The following is a 15,717-nucleotide window of genomic DNA, read 5'->3' on the forward strand; positions in this document are numbered from 1 at the left end:
TTTTTTTAAGTTACAAATCAGAGTCTATTAACCTACCAACAAGGGAACATACAACAATGAAGAAATTGATTTATGCATCGGATAGAAAAAGAAATCAAGGGATTTTGAGCATTGGAAAGTCAGAGTTAATGGTGGCTGTGATAGTTAACTGTTAACTAGAATAGAATGAGTCCATGGATCCAGCATAATTAGTTAAAATAAGCCTCATTGTTCACTTTTTGGCCAATGTCTTCAGTTAGGTCCAGTAAGTGTTAGTTGCTCAGTTGTGTCTGACTCTTTGTGACCCCATGGACTCTAACCTGTCAGTCTCCTCTGTCCATGGCATTCTCCAGGCAAGAATACTGGCGTGGTTTGCCATTCCCTTCTCCAGGGGATCTTCCTGACCCAGGGATTCTTTACCATCTGAGCCACCAGGGAAGTGTTTGTGTGTATGTAGGGTGGGGTGAAGGGGCGGCAAAGAGGTGGCTGTGCATGTGGTGTGTGGGTGTATTGAGGAGAGTGGCTGAGGTACAATCGTCACTTCTCCAAACCCTGCATTTTCTTACAAGTGGTGCCTTAGCAATCTTACTCATTCACAGTGTGAGAAGGAAGGTCAGATTTCTGAATTAATTTCATGAGATGAAGGGCAACTTGAAGAAAAGACAATGAAGCATATCACAGCAAATAAAATAATGTATTTCTATTTTTATTGGGATATAATTGCTTTACGATGTTGTGTTAGTTTCTGCTGTACAACAGAGTGAATCAGCTATCTGTATACCTATATCTGCTCCTTCTTGGACCCCTTGTCCACCCCGGTATCCCACCCCTCTAGGTCATCACACAGCATGGAACTTAACTCCCTGTGCTATTCAGCAGCTTCCTACTAACTGTCTATTTTACCCCTGCTAGTGTATTTATCTCAATCTCAATTTCCCAATTTGTCACTTCCTCCCCTCCCCCCATCCACATATCCTTTCTCTACGTCTGCATCTCCATTCCTGACTTGGAAATAGGTTCATCCATACCATTTTTTAAATGCCACATATATGCGTCAATATACAATATTGAAACAAGGTATTTCTTTGAAATAATTGTGTGCTAATTAAATCCATCTGCCGGATTTCATCTTGTCTCTTCAGAGCACCTTCCTAGGTGCTTGGGCAGTATTTTCCCTCAACATATTATATATGAAATATTAAAATCCCTGGTACATTCAGAAGACTATGATCCCTGCATTTGTTAAAATATCAATACAACAAGAACAGCTGGCTTGTTCCTCTCCATGGGAAAAAAAAAAAAGTCTTCCTGAATATTTCTTGCAGATCTGTCATCTCTTCCTCAAGCCAAGTGACAAGTGAGTCATGCAAGGGGGCTTCAAAAGGTTTAACCATATTGCACAGCAGATGCTCTGAAACTATTATTCAGAGAGCCTGCCCAGGACCCCTGTTGCCCCCTGATTTCCTTAAAGCAGTTTATGGCCTACTCTTTCTTTGCATCAGTTACATGGTGCCTGCATTAATCCAAAAGATGCACTAATCTCACCTCTACTTCAGTTTCTCTGAATCCTCACTCCCCCTCACCCCACACACACATACCTCACATCTCACCACCATATACACACACTATGCTCTTTCATATGTTGTCTAAAGCAAGATTATTTTCAGAAATGTATTAGTACCAAAATGACCAGTTTGATATATACTGAACTTTTACCTAATTCACTAGTCCTGGTATTTTCTGCTTTTGTGTCACCATAAATCCTCCAGTACCTTTCATTTTGGAGGATAATGATCTTTTTTCTCATTTCTGTTTCATCGTATTTCCCAATCAATCTCAGCTGAAAATTAACCTGGGTTAGCACTTTATATGATGCTCATCCTATATGAAATTCTATAGATTGTCCTTCGATCCACATTTTAGAAGTACTCAATAGTGTGCATTCTAGTGCTACTTTCAATGAAATCTTATCTTTGACATATTGAGACTGCAAAATACTTTGCATTTATAGATCTCATTGAATTCATGACTGTTACCTACACGGCAGCAAATCATGAAAATGAGAGTTGGAAAAGTCTTATTAAGATGGAGTCCATCCCCAGAGGCTATGTAAGAATGTTAACTTATAATTCAACATTTATTAAGCCCCCCAAAATGCACTAGACTCTTTAAAGAACAAAGAACCAGACAAAGTCAAAGCCTAAGTTATTTGCAATAAGGCAACATCATCTTGTCCATTTTTCTTTTTAAAGGACTCCAGATATGGGACTTCAAATGTTTTCCACAAACAATGATTCTATGTCCTGATAAATTTTTCTGATGAGAAGTTTATTCCTGGTATCTAGCCTATGTACTTGTCTGAAAAGAAGCTTAATTCACCTTATGTCAGGTAATCAGATCAGATCAGAGATCAGATCAGTCGCTCAGTCGTGTGCGACTCTTTACGACCCCATGAATTGCTGCAGGCCAGGCCTCCCTGTCCATCACCAACTCCCGGACTTCATTGAGACTCATGTCCATCAAGTCAGTGATGCCATCCAGCCATCTCATCCTCTGTCGTCCCCTTCTCCTCCTGCCCCCAATCCCTCCCAGCATCAGAGTCTTTTCCAATGAGTCAACTCTTCGCATGAGGTGGCCAAAGTACTGGAGTTTCAGCTTTAGCATCATTCCTTCCAAAGAAATCCCAGGGCTGATCTCCTTCAGAATGGACTGGTTGGATCTCCTTGCAGTCCAAGGGACTCTCAAGAGTCTTCTCCAACACCACAGTTCAAAAACATCAATTCTTCGGCGCTCAGCCTTCTTCACAGTCCAACTCTCACATCCATACATGACCACAGGAAAAACCATAGCCTTGACTAGACGAACCTTTGTTGGCAAAGTAATGTCTCTGCTTTTCAATATGCTATCTAGGTAGGTCATAACTTTCCTTCCAAGGAGTAAGCGTCTTTTAATTTCATGGCTGCAGTCACCATCTGCAGTGATTTTGGAGCCCAGAAAAATAAAGTCTGACACTGTTTCCACTGTTTCCCCATCTATTTCCCATGAAGTGATGGGACCGGATGCCATGATCTTCGTTTTCTGAATGTTGAGCTTTAAGCCAACTTTTCACTCTCCACTTTCACTTTCATCAAGAGGCTTTTGAGATCCTCTTCACTTTCTGCCATAAGGGTGGTGTCATCTGCATATCTGAGGTTATTGCAGAATCAAAATGAACCGAGGACATGAACCCTGGAAGTAACTTAAGAGCTTTCTCCAATTTCTTTTCCTATCTTGAAGCAGGACAGAGGAAAACCAACACACAGAAAATGTTTGTTTACATATTTCATACAAATGGAATGGCTGAGTAATTCTTTCATTTCTCCCTCTTTTGATAAAAACTACTTTTGTAAATATACCTGTCACTTAATACAGGACATTACACAGTGCTTGACACACAGTAAGCATTCAATAAATTTTTGTTAAGTGAATGTATCAGACAGTTTTTTTCAATAACATGACTGTGGTATGCTCGGCTTATCTCTATATTGTTAAACTGAGAATATAGGAAAAATATACTAGTGATTTGAATATTGACCATGCTGTATAATGTCCACTGGTTCAAATACACAAATATATATATATATATATATATATATGGAAAATAAATCTTGCAGTTTCTTTAGGTTCACTAAATCACTTCATGGGAAATAGGTGGGGAAACAGTGGAAACAGTGTCAGACTTTATTTTTTTGGGCTCCAAAATCACTGCAGATGGTGATTGCAGCCATGAAATTAAAAGACGCTTACTCCTTGGAAGAAAAGTTATGACCAACCTAGATAGCATATTCAAAAGCAGAGACATTACTTTGCCAACAAAGGTCCGTCTAGTCAAGGCTATGGTTTTTCCAGCGGTCATATATGGATGTGAGAGTTGGACTGTGAGGAAGGCTGAGCGCCGAAGAATTGATGCTTTTGAACTGTGGTGTTGGAGAAGACTCTTGAGAGTCCCTTGGACTGCAAGGAAATCCAACCAGTCCATTCTGAAGGAGATCAGCCCTGGATTTCTTTGGAAGGAATGATGCTAAAGCTGAAACTCCAGCACTTTGGCCACCTCATGCGAAGAGTTGACTCATTGGAAAAGACTCTGATGCTGGGAGGGATTGGGGGCAGGAGGAGAAGGGGACGACAGAGGATGAGATGGCTGGATGGCATCACTGACTTGATGGACGTGAGTCTCAGTGAACTCTGGGAGTTGGTGATGGACAGGGAGGCCTGGTGTGCTGCAATTCATGGGGTCGCAACGAGTCTGACACGACTGAGTGACTGAACTGAACTGAACTGAAAGAACCTTCAAGATATATAGATTGCCAAATCATAGAGTGTCAACTGGCATTCACACCAGGAATTTTGATTGACATTCAACAATTATTTTGATGAAAATATACCAATGTCTACTGCATGAGAAATTTTAAACAAGGTCTCTGGGGAGGAGGGGTGGTGGGAATTGTCAAGCAAACAATCTTGTCTCTTTTTTTCTTTCACTGAGTTTACTGAACTGAGAAGTTACTGGTCTCAGATGCAGACATTATTTAAATAACCAAGCAGATGTTGTAGAAACTATATAGCCAGTGGGTGAACTGGATATGTTATTACATCTCATGACTATTTCAGTGCCAGGATCCATGTACTTAATGCAAATATCCCAGGCTGCAATTTATAGCCCATTCTGTCTTCTTGGCTTTGGAAATAGAGGGATGATTATACTTAACTGAAAATTGGAAAAGGTCAGTTTTCATTCCAATCCCAAAGAAAGGTAATGCCAAAGAATGCTCAAACTACCACACAATTGCACTCATCTCACACGCTAGTAAAGTAATGCTCAAAATTCTCCAAGGCAGGCTTCAGCAGTACGTGAACCGTGAACTTCCAGATGTTCAAGCTGGCTTTAGAAAAGGCAGAGGAACCAGAGATCAAATTGCCAACATCTGCTGGACAATCAAAAAAGCAAGAGAGTTCCAGAAAAACATCCATTTCTGCTTAATTGACTATGCCAAAACCTTTGACTGTATGGATCACAAGAAACTGTGGTAAATTCTTCAAGAGATGGGAATACCAGACCACCTGACCTGCCTCTTGAGAAACCTATATGCAGGTCAGGAAGCAGCAGTTAGAACTGGACATGGAACAACAGACTGGTTCCAAATAGGAAAAGTAGTACGGCAAGGCAGTATATTGTCATTATTTAACTTCTATGAAGAGTACATCATGAGAAATGCTGGGCTGGAAGAAGCACAAGCTGGAATCAAGGTTGCCGGGAGAAATATCAATAATGTCAGATACGCAGATGACACCACCCTTATGGCAGAAAGTGAAGAGGAACTAAAAAGCCTCATGATGAAAGTGAAAGAGGAGAGTGAAAAAGTTGGCTTAAAGCTCAACATTCAGAAAATGAACATCATGGCATCTGGTCCCATCACTTCATGGGAAATAGATGGGGAAACAGTGGAAACAGTGTCAGACTTTGTGTTTGGGGGCTCCAAAATCACTGCAGATGGTGATTGCAGCCATGAAATTAAAAAACGCTTACTCCTTGGAAGAAAAGTTATGACCAACCTAGATAGCATATTGAAAAGCAGAGACATTACTTTGCCAACAAAGGTTAGTCTAGTCAAGGCTATGGTTTTTCCAGTGGTCATGTATGGATGTGAGAGTTGGACTGTGAAGAAAGCTGAGCACTGAAGAATTGATGCTTTTGAACTGTGGTGTTGGAGAAGACTCCTGAGAGTCCCTTGGACTGCAAGGAGATCCAACCAGTCCATCCTAAAGGAGATCAGTCCTGGGTGTTCATTGGAAGGACTGATGCTGAAGCTGAAACTCCAATACTTTGGCCACCTCATGCGAAGAGTTGACTCATTATAAAGACCCTGATGCTGGGAGGGATTGGGGGCAGGAGGAGAAGGGGACAACGGAGGATGAGATGGCTGGATGGCATCACCAACTCGATGGACATGAGTTTGAGTGAACTCTGGGAGTTGGTGATGAACAGGGAGGCCTGGCATGCTGCAATTCATGGGGTCGCAAAGAGTCGGATACGACTAAGCGACTGAACTGAACTGATACTTAACTCTAAGATAAGTTTAAAAGCTCATTATATTTGCCATATAATAAGTGAGACATTGATCCTCAATTCCCCTGCCACAGGGAAAATGGACACTAGTCAGTATTCATTTTCCAAATGTTCTATCGGTCACGTCCTTTTGAATGTCTCCTTTACTCCATGCATGCATACTAAGTCACTTCAGTTGTGTCTGACTGTTTGTGACCCCATGGACTGTAGCCTGCCAAGCTTCTCTGTCCATGGGATTTCCAGGTAAGAGTACTGGAGTGGGTTGCCATGCCCTCTTCCAGGAGATCTTCCCGACCCAGAGATTGGACTTATGACTCTTACATCTCCTGCATTGGTAGGCAGGTTCTTTACCACTAGCACCACCCAGGAAGCCCCTGCTTTACTCTATCCTCACCCTAACCCAGCAAGGGACACCTGGAGATGTATCACTAAAGTGTTTGCCTGAAAACAAAAAAATATCTGTCCCAAAGCAAATCTAATATTCTTAAATCTATAAGTCTATAGCCACTGGAGGTGAAGAAATGAAGTTTTGTGAAAATGTTTGCAATTTAAAGTACAAGATCTTCACTATCTAGATTCAGTGATGTGTGTGCTTAGTCACTCAGTCATGTCCGACTCTTTGCAACCCCAAAATTGCAGCCCGCCAGGCTCCTCTGTTCATGGGATTCTCCAGGCAGGAATACTGGAGCTGATTGCTATTCCTTTCTCTAGGGGAATTTCGCAACCCAGGGATCAAACCTGGATTCCCTGCATTGTAGGCAGATTTGTTACCATTTGAGCCACCAGGGAAGCCCAGATTCAATGGTAGGCAATTGCAATAAAGCTTCAATGTGAGAGAAAGCCTTGCTAGGAATTTAGCTGAGATAAACCTGTAATAGCTCTGATATGTAGTCACAGACACGTGGTCTTAGATCTTCTATGAACTAACCATAGCTTCAAAAACAGCACGCCTGCCTTTTCTTAGTTTCAGTTCATTTGCTTGTAAAATAAAAAGATTCAGATCAGATCAGATCAGTCGCTCAGTCGTGTCCGACTCTTTGCGACCCCATGATTGAACTAGATTATTTCCAGGGTCTTTGCTGCTAACAAATCCCATGTATTTTTTATGCCTTACGAATATTTTACAGATCTTGATATGAAATAAGGATATGAATTGACTCTTGATATCATAACTATATCCAATAAAAATCTGCTATGACGTTAAGCATCCATAAGGTACATACGAGGAATGCCATTCCCCACTGAGTATTGGCATTTAATCCTTGTCACATTGTCATGCCTCTGTAAGAAAGGTATGGGTGCCTTTACTTCAAATGGTGTACTAAAAGGTGTCACACAATCTACTGAGCACTGGAGTTCCTTAGAATCCAGGTCTCACTGTAAATTTTGTGCTTTATGTATCACACCAGGATTAGTGTTAAGCAACAATTTAGAGTCTGGTCCTGTATTTCCAATTTCCACTTTTTCATTCCAGATGGGCACTGAGGCGTAGTAATGATACCTAATATGCCTGAGCCTTTCCACTGTACCAAATACTGTTCAAAGAAATTTTATCTGTTATGTCACTTAAATTTACAATAATCCCAAAGGGAAACAGAGGAGAACAAACAGATAGAGAGGTCAAAGTCCCAGAAGTAAGGAGAGTTAAGATTCGAATCCCTTTGTCTGATGTCAGAGCACGCCACCCTGTACTGTCTCTACACAAGACGCCTCTGGACTTGAAACTGAAGTTAGAAAATGCTTACAAAGCTGGGTCGCTGCATCGTTATCTGCAAGAAAACCATTTCTGACTGTCACTGGGTCTTACTTTCAGGTATCTCCAAAAACAAGAGTGGTCTCATGCTTCAGGCGCTCAAAAGCATTTCCATCTGCTCGTCGCCCGGCTCCACTCCCTGTTTTGACTTCAGAACTTATGCCTAACCTGTCCCCATTCTGAATAGAGCCCGCGAAGGGTCCCTGAAAATTTTAATAGGTTTGTGTGTACATTTCAGTGGTGAAGACAGCTTCAGTATCTTCAACAGCTGAGCATTTAATAAGTGATGGGGAAACTGGATATATGTAAACTGAATCATACTTTAGTTCATTGTAACATACAGAAACCAAGGAGTGTCTATATATATATGTGTGTGTGTGTGTGTGTGTGTGTGTGTGTGTATACACACACAGAAGAGACTTTTTTTAAAAGTCTTTATTTGGCTGCACGGGGTCTTAGCTGAAGCATGTGCTATCTTAATTCTAGCATGCAAAGTCTAAGTTGTGGCATGTGGGATCCAGTTCTCTGAAGAGGGATCAAATCCAGGCCCCCTGCTTTGAGAACACAGAGTCTTAACCACTGGACCACCAGGGTGTCAAGAAGAGACTCTTTTTGTTTTCTTTTCATATGTATCTGCAGTGGGTTCTCAATTTTTTTTTTTCACATATCAAGTCATTGTAAAGGTTAACAGCAGAAAAATTGAATGTTTAGGAAAGATCAATTCTTAGGTTTGCTTTCTAAAGAAAAGAATCATTTCAAACCCTGCTGACATGCCACTCTTTGGTAAGATTTGCATTTATACTAAAGAGGTCTGAAGTATCATCTTCAGAGGGTGGAATTCAGCATCCTGTGACCTAGAAGTGCTCAACTGTTCATTTCTGCAGAAGGGTTATACTTCTGGCTGTGGCACAGTGAATAAATCCATCATACTTTTGTCAGAAAGCAGTATCCCAATTTATATTTCTTAACCCAAACAATCATACTGCATCCAAAGATTAAAAACTGACATGAAAGAAAACTAGTCATTGACTGAATTCAGCAACGGCGCCCTTTCACCATCTTCAACCAGCCAGTTCATGAAATGTATCCACTTTGCCAAGCCAGACTGTATATGTCGGGAGAATCTGAAAGACCATTTGGCCCCGAGAGTATTTTCACCTTACACAGTGAAAAGGACAAGTGGCATTTACCCTTATTTCCTCCTTAATGTAATAAATACTGGCCACCTGTCTTGATCTTCCGAAATGATTAAAATCTGGGAAGACCTAACTCCATGGCTCCACAGAACTGCTCCCTTTAGTAGAAAGGCTCATACTTCCTCTTCTCTTTCAAACCTTTGCACACCATTACTTTCTCTGTGAGGCTTGCTCTGATTGGATCTTTTTAACCCACCCCTGAACTCTCTGTCTCTTCCCAATTCATTCTTGTCAACAACAGTGCTGTTAACATCTGACGTTCTGTATATTGTCTTGTTTTTCTTGTCTCCCCAATGAACATATGAATTCCCTAAGGGCAGACGTTTGCTCACTGCTGACCCTATAGTTTGTAGGACAGTGCTTCATCCATAGTATGTGTGTGTGTTAGTCATTCAGTCGTGTCCGAATCTTTGTGACCCCGTGAACTGTAGCCTGCCAGGCTCCTCTGTCCATGGGATTCTCCAGTTAGGAATATTGGAGTGGGTTGCCTTTTCCTTCTCCAAGATCCATAATAGATGCTCAGTAAGGATTTGCTGAACAAGTGAGGGAATGATAGCCCCAAATAAAGACTTGTAACACTTTTGGTATATCTTTAATGTCCCAGATTTATATCTAAACATACTTTCTTATCAGGGAAACAGTCTAAAAAGAGATTACTTTCTTTTCAAAACAGTTAGAAAAATGCTGATTAGAACATTTAGCTTCTTTTTGCAAAGATCTCAAATGTCCAGAAATCTGGGAGTTGCACAATTTGTCTCCTAGTTTTGATCCACCGTTGTCTCCAGCACTGACTTGGTTCAAACCACTAATATCTCAGAACTTCGGTTTCATGGGAATGCAAAGGAAAATGCCTAAACTACATGACACCTGATTTTGTTCCACACTCTGGTATTCTGTGATTCTTAGGATAATTTCTTCTGTCTACCCCCATGTTCTCAGCATTTCATGTGTATAGAACATGTACTGGTTGATATAGATAAAATATAAAACCTAAGTGTTCACTCACTAGATATAGAAAATAAGAAATCTGGCACATCTATTACCCAGGTTTTTATATGTAAATTTATGTGAAAGTTATTCAATAAGTCAAATGCTTCCTCACCATTACCTCCACCATTGACAGTTCCGAACTTGTGAATTACACCCTACATAAGCACAGCTCCACGATTCTTTTTTTATCCAGATTACAAAGCCACTGAACTGTCTTTTCATCTTGGATGCTCTATTGAACATACTATACAATTTTTCAACACCATAATTTGATCTGAGAACATCTGCAAAAAATCTGTAACACATTTTTTTCCCTTCTCAGCACTTGACTTATAAGCCTTTCCATATCAGGCATTATTCCATAGTTTCTGTGACATATTATTGGGCAAACCACTAGAAACACTTTTGAAGGACCAGAAAATAGACCAGAAAATGAGCCCAATTAATGATGTCATTAACAGAAGTCTTAATTACCTGCTCAATTTTTGTATCAATCAGTTCTTTCAGAAATAAAGAGTGGTGATAGTTCCCCTTTGTTATTTGAAATCCTTCTTATATGAGGACTTCCCAGGCAGCTCAGACAGTAAAGAATCTGCCTGCAATGTAGCAGACCCAGATTTGATCCTTGGGTCAGGAAGATCCCCTGGAGCTGAGAATGATTACCAACTCTGCCTGGAGAATTCCATGAACAGAGGAGCCTGGCAAGCTTCAGTCCATGGGGTCACAAAGAGTTGGACACAACTTAGCAACTACACAACAGCAACAATATATAATCAAGATTATCTCATGAGTCTATTATTTCCTCAAGCTATCTAAGTTCCCTGGCAAGAACTAACTCCAAGGCTTTCCTGGAGTTGGTGTTTCACAAAGTGAGGAAGTTCAGCTAAACGCTCCAATGTTATTGCAATCATGCACTCATGAAGCCCGCTGTGTGCCTTCTCTGGCTGCATTCATTTATTCTGTGCCTGCTAGTCTTCCAGGTTTCCTTCCCTCCTTTCCCTAGAAATTCAGCAAAAAATGCCTCCATACCCTTTCACTTGACCTCTCCACTCTCTTCCCATCCTTATTACGAGCATCCTATTATTTGTTTATCTTATTTTCTTGAGGATTTCTAGCTATCTGCAACTTTTCTCTATTCTTTCTATTCATCCTTGGAGGATTTTATTTTCTGCGTCTGACAATCTGGGTGGCTTCAACAACAGAAATTTTTTTTCTCTCAATCCTGGAGGCTAGAAATTTGAGACTAAGGTGTCAGCAAAAATGGTTGCTTCTGAGGCTTCTTGGCTGTAGATTGCTGCCTTCTCCCTGTATCTTCAAAAGGTCTTCCCATTTTGCAAGTCTGTGTCTTAATCTAACATTCTTATAAAAATTTAAGGTATATTGGATTAGGGCCCATCTGTACGACCTCATTTTACCTTAATCATCACTTTAAGTACCCTGTCTCCAAATACAGTTACATTCTGATGTACAAGGGATTAAGATTTCCACATATGAATTTTAGGGGAAGCAATTCAGCCAATAACTGGTTCTCTTCTTTTTCTTTCTCTTTTATGATTCTGCTACTGTTTTTCTGTATTTTCATAGTTCATATTTTATCATTTGTATTTTTACTCTGCTCTCTGTTCTTCACGTCCTTTTCATGCCTCATGGGCAGTCTTATCCCCATTCATCTCCAGGGCCTCTCACCCCCTGGAATCCCAGCAGAAATGAACCATTGTAACTTTTGGTCTTGAGACTAAAGAAAGAAATTAGAAATGTATGCAGACACCTGGAGCAGCCCTCGCGGAGAGCCGCCGCGTGGACGCGCCCACCTGCAGGGGCAGAACGAGGCCAGGAGCCATGTTGCCTGCAGGCCCCGCTGCCCTGAGTAAAAAAAAAAAAAAAAAGAAATGTATGCTGACTCTACCCTGAACCAGGTGCTGGGAGGTCTTTTCCAGCCAAGCCTGCTGCCGCAGTCAGGAACACCAAGGGAAGCAAAAGACCAGGCGGCCAGATTTGATTTTGATATTTGTTTCCATGAAGGACTCGATGTATATTATCATTTGTGTTCATTTCAGACTTGCTGATTCTTCACACTTAATAGCTGAGCAGACATACATCTGTTCTTTCATTGCCAACATCTTTGCAGAAGGAAACACTGCAGAGCTCACCAGTTACCTGTTGAGGCACACTGCTCAGTGATAGAGTAGCCACAGAACCCTGGAGAAGCTCTCCCTGGTTTTCTTACTCAGAGGTACAGGGAGACCAACACCCAGTCCCTGATTAACCTTTTCCTCTCTGTGTGTCCAAATCCATGCTCTTGCCCCGCAGTGACTGTTGAATCTGAGCCTCCATTCTTTTCTCCCCTCCATGAGTACAAGAGAGGAGACTTTTCTGGAGGTTCAGTGGTTAAGACTTCACATTCCAGTGCGGGGGGGTGAGTTTGATCCCTAGTTGGGGAGTTAAGATCCCACATGCCTTATGGCCAAGAACCAAGACATAAAAGAGAAGCAATATTGCAACAAATTCAATAAAAAATACTTTAAATTGGTCACCAAAAAATAATAAAGACTACAAGAGGGATGCTACCACTCTTGGCAGGTGTCCTGCTGTGTTCAGTCATAGCTTCCCACCCGGCAGAGGAAACACGTGTAGGGCCCTCTGCAAAGCAGGATCACCAGAAAGATGCTTGAAAAATCTTAGATTTAACAAGGTTATTTCCTAATCAAAGCATTAAATGAGAACTCTTTGGAGGGGAAAAATGAGATTTTTTTAAAAATTAAACTTAGTTTTATTTTAAATCTTGGTATTGTTGTTTTGTAATTTTTAATCACATACCTGGAAAGAATAGGCACCACACAAGATGTGCAGTGCCGTTCTTTCTAACTGTCTTAGCCCAGCTTGTTTTCTATTTAAAGTACAATCAGAACTGATTGCTTCTTCCTTTTAAGAAGACATGGAAGCAACCTGAGTGTCCATCGACAGATGGATGGATAAAGAAGATGTGGTCCATATATACAATAGAATATTACTCATCCACAAGGAGGGATGAAGCTGGGTCATTTGTAGAGATGTGGATGGACCTAGAGTCCGTCATACAGAGTGGAGCAAATCAGATAGAGGAAAACAAATGTTGTGTATCAACACACATATGTGGAATCTAGAAAAGCGGTACAAATGAACCTGTTTTCAGGAAAGGAATAGAGACACAGATGTAAAGAACAGATGTGTGGACATGGGGCGAGGGAGGGTAGGAAGAACTGCAAGGTTGGGATTGATGTACGTACATTTTGTTGTTGTTTAGTTGCTAAGTCGCGTCCTACTCTTTTGTGACTCCATGGACTTTAGCCTGCCGACTTCTTTGTCCATGGATGTTGGAGCATCCCAGGCTCCCTAGTGGAGAAGAGGAAGCTCGTACTGGCTCCTACTTGTGACCTCTCGCCCCACTCTCATCCTTATTACATCACTTACAAAAGCCCAGTGTAATGAGAGCCTAATGCTGATTCTGGTCCATGCAAACTGAAGGTGACTTTAGTTTAACTTCTCTTACTTAGCAATTTATAGCTCGATTTTTGTGTTTGAGCTACAAAAATTGGAAAGTAAATACTAGAATAATTTAAGAATCAGTGTTGCATTTACCAAGATTCCACTTTAAGTTTATCTAAATATTTTCCACCCAAATGAACTTTAAATGACTTGTATACTGTGTGTGTCCCCATCTCTACAAGAACCACTTGAATAATGTTGTCATTAATATGTGCAGTCACAGAAACGTGTCCCATGTATGTAAATACACTCTCCACATTGTGTACCTACATTTATACTTATTCTCTAAAATAAGCATCAATTGACTTAACTGAAGTGAGGGGGACAATCTGTAGCAGAATACTGAGTGTGAAAAATATGCCAAAAAGGATGCCTAGGTGATAGAGCCAGTGTTGGGTATGTAGCAACCTGAGTGATGGGCATTCTGCAGAGTAAAGCCCACAGGATGGGGAGCATCTTGCTGTCTGAAGAGCTTGCAATGTGTGAAAGCGAACTTGTAACAGATGTAGGAGCTCATGATTTGAACGAGTCTCCATTAGAACCTCCCGAGGTCTATAACTGATTCTTAGTTTTAGTTTTAAATCAGAGCAAAGCATGAACAATTTAATTAACTGTTTAAGGCAGAGCTTCCTTTTTGCCGCTGGACGTGTCACTTGCTGGAAAAAGGGCTGAGTGGCCAGAGCACCAGCTTGCTAACTTTCCTAGCAGAAAAGGAGGAAGAAGGCAGATGTATGCGTGGCTGCGGGGTCCAGTCTGCTATAGGATGATGCGTTTGGCAAGTGGTGGGGGGTTGGGTGTGCTGACGCCTGTCCTCACAATGTGGTAGGAAATAGGAACAGGGCACTGGGGGCATTTTTCCCAATTATGTTTATTTTGCATATGTATTTTTTGAGATCCAAAAAAGCAGTGTATCTGACTTGCGTGTGTGTGTGTGTGTGTGTGTGTGTGTGTGTGTGCTAAGTCACTTCAGTCATGTCTGACTCTTTGCGACCCTATGGACCATAGTCCACAAGGCTCTTCTGTCCATGGGATTCTCTAGACAAGAATACTGGAGTGGGTCGCCATGCCCTCCTCCAGGAGATTGCACAGTAAGTGAATGGCATATCTGGGACTTTAATCCGGGTCTCTGAATTCTCTGCCTCTGTATGTTTGATATTAGGAGACGAAGTAGGGGATGAAGATAGTCAACTGAAAGCTGACAGTATGAGGCTACAAAATAATTCAGATATGAAAAATCTCTCTCCTTTTATACTGATGTACTGACCTCCAAAAATGAGGTGGAAAGTAAGCCCTGATATCCAAGGGGCCAATTACCATTAAGAAATCTGTTCTTCCCATCTGCTCCAAGCACTGTTCACACCCAGCTTCACATACTCACAGACCTTCAATCAATGGGAACAGGTTGCTCATCTGTTAACAGTTATAAGCACAGGCAGAATTTCTAGGTCAGGAGGATCTGAGAGACCATCTATACCATCACAAAACCTTCCCTGCTATGGTTACTAAGCATTGATGATGATTTAAAGTCTGTTCTAGAACTTGCAGTGGCAGAGCTAGCTATATCCTGTAATAGTGTGACTTATCAAATTATGCTGTTTATATGGAAATTGGAGCTCAGGACTACAAAAATGCAATTACAGCCTCATCTTGAAATCTGGGGGGACTATGTCATGCCGAGCAAAGAGAGTTGTAATCCAATATGGTAGCCTTGTGCCCTGCAAGTGATGGCATCTACCTGGATGAAGGGGGATTCCTGGTACGATAGCATCTTTGAATCCTAAACCAGGTATCAGTGGGGCTGTCACTGGTAACAGGAGAGAAGCAGGGCAGGTGTGGGAGGGAGGAAGTTCAGTTTTTTCCAAAGTACACAGACACAGTGTAGACTACTGGTGGCCCTAGTGGCAATATATATATGCTCCTAGACATCAAGCGAGAACTGAGAAGATAAAGCTGTAAGAGGGAACACTAACCAGTGTCCTGAAGCCCAGAAGTGATTTCTCCAGTGTGGGAAGTAGGTCAACCCATCCTTCGGTCTTACACCATCAGTGAGCTTCTGTCCTCAACAGAAGCAAAGGTTTGTGGACCCACTCAGAATGAAAGGCAGACTCTGGTTGGACAACCTCGGAGGTGAAAGGGAAAATTGCATTGTTAAAGACGAATACACACAC

At 41.4% G+C, this 15,717-nt stretch overlaps 1 long non-coding RNA gene across 2 annotated transcripts in view; it reads right to left on the bottom strand.

The window, feature by feature from the left end:
- Window positions 1-15,013, bottom strand: part of LOC132344094 (uncharacterized) — a 54,095-nt gene extending 39,082 nt beyond the window's left edge. Inside the window, exons 1-2 of one of the 2 annotated variants that reach the window (XR_009493210.1) lie at window positions 14,864-15,013; window positions 13,291-13,396 (exon numbers count right to left, since the gene is read on the bottom strand). This is a non-coding gene — a long non-coding RNA (uncharacterized lncRNA). Of the gene's footprint in view, window positions 1-13,290; window positions 13,397-14,813 lie in introns of both variants that reach the window. The other variant, XR_009493211.1, reaches the window with a different exon arrangement.
- Window positions 15,014-15,717: the final 704 nt, after the last annotated feature.

This window comes from Bos taurus, chromosome 27 (assembly GCF_002263795.3).
Source record: "Bos taurus isolate L1 Dominette 01449 registration number 42190680 breed Hereford chromosome 27, ARS-UCD2.0, whole genome shotgun sequence".
NCBI lineage: Eukaryota > Metazoa > Chordata > Mammalia > Artiodactyla > Bovidae > Bos > Bos taurus.